Source organism: Onychomys torridus, chromosome 3 (genome assembly GCF_903995425.1).
Source record: "Onychomys torridus chromosome 3, mOncTor1.1, whole genome shotgun sequence".
In the NCBI taxonomy this organism is placed as follows: Eukaryota; Metazoa; Chordata; class Mammalia; order Rodentia; family Cricetidae; genus Onychomys; species Onychomys torridus.
Genome location: NC_050445.1, coordinates 14,429,616 through 14,431,468, shown reverse-complemented (window position 1 = coordinate 14,431,468; position 1,853 = coordinate 14,429,616).

Genomic DNA, 1,853 nt, shown 5'->3' with positions numbered 1-1,853 from the left:
TGGAGAAAATTGATTTTCTTTTTTTCTGGTAGATATCAATTTCAAATAGCTTCTTGGTTAGGAGTGGAACTTTGTGTCCCCTTCCCTTTCTGAGTGCTGTAATTTTGTCTGGTTTGAACTTCCTCAGGCCTTCTGTGTGTTGATACAGTCTCTGTGAGTTCAAACATGCATCGTCCCTGTTGTGTCTTGGAGTTGTTCACCACCTCTGCCTTTTACCAATCTTTCAGAATAGACCCTTTAGTCTTGAGGGGAGGGGTTTGATGAAGACATTCTTTTTGGCCAAGTGCTCCAAGATCTTTCAGGGTCTGCACATCATCCAATTTTGGATCTGTATCTCCATGTTTATTACTATCCACTGCAAGAAGATGCTTCTGTGATGAGAGTTGATCAAAGCACTGATATATATGTATAACAATATTTATGTCATGAAGAATTATTAATTAAGGGTCCTGTGCTGTTGTTCTCTTAGGGGGAGGGGGCCAAGTAGGCACAGAGTCAATGACACAGACTCCAGGAGAATGTTGAACCGAGCTCAGTTTATTCAGGAAGAGGCAAGCCTTATATACCCTCCACCCCACCCTAGGGAAGGTCTGATGAATATGCATCTGCTGCCTTTCATTGGTTCAGGTCATCTCCAGATCACATCTTAGCTGCTGTTGCTAAGGCCCTTAGGCAGACCCAGGTTTGCTCTCAGAAATTATCTGTTTTACTGGTTTGGGCTGGCTGGCCCTCAAGCCTGTTACAGATGAGTCATCCCACATTATTTTATTGCTATGTTAATTTAGCAGAATCATAGTAGATTTTCCTCTAGTACCCATGACCTATCTAGTCTGTCTGAATTCTTGGCCTCATTAACAGTTTCAGGTGTGGGCTCTATCTCATGGAGTGAGTCTTGAGCCTGCATGCCACCAGACTCCCTGCCATGGTGATAATGTACTGAAGCTCTGAAACTGTAAGCAAGCCCTCTCAATTAAATGTTTTCCTTTTGAGAGTTGCTGTGGTCATTGTGTCTCTTCACAGCAATAGAAACAGCAAGATAATACATATACATGTTTAAAAAATTATTTATTATTTATTTACTTTTGTGTGTACACATGTGCTTTGGTACATGAGTGGAGGTCTCAACTTGAAGGTCAGTTCTTTCTACCAACTGAGTCCTGGGGTTTGAACTTAGGCAAACAAGATTGGCAACAAATGGCTGTATATGCTGAACCATCTTCCCAGTCCCATAGAGTCTTAATTACTGCTTCAATCTCATTGTTTGTTAAATTGTTTATCTTCTGGATTTAATTTAGATAGGTCATATGTGCTTAGAAATGTATTCATTTCTAGGTTGTCCAAAATCTTGAAATATATTTTCAAAATATTAACTAATGATTTGGGTTTTATTAGAATCTGTTGTAGCAATTCCCTTTTCATCTCTAATTTATTAATTTTAGTCTTTCTTTCTAGTTTGGCTAGAGTTTATCAATCTTGTTAGTCTTTTCAGAGAACAAACTGTTTGTATTGTTCTTATTAGTCTCTATTTCACTGGTTTCTGTCCTAATCTTTATTTCTTGCCATCTCATGCATTTGGGTTGGGTTTCTTTTTTTCTAGAGTCTTAGGGTGTAATATTAGGTTATTTATTTTAGAGGGCTCTACTTTATTTCCTGCCTTGACTTTTTGCCCTGGCTTCCCTCAATGATGTATTGTAACTGAAAGCCAAATAAACCCCTTTCTCTCCAACTTGCTTTTGGTAAAAGTGTTAATCAAAACAATAGAAACCAAACTAAAATGGAAATTGTTACTAGAGAATTTTGAGGAAGAGGCTGTGTTGTTTGGGGGAGGGTTGTGGAAGTGTTTGGAACATGGC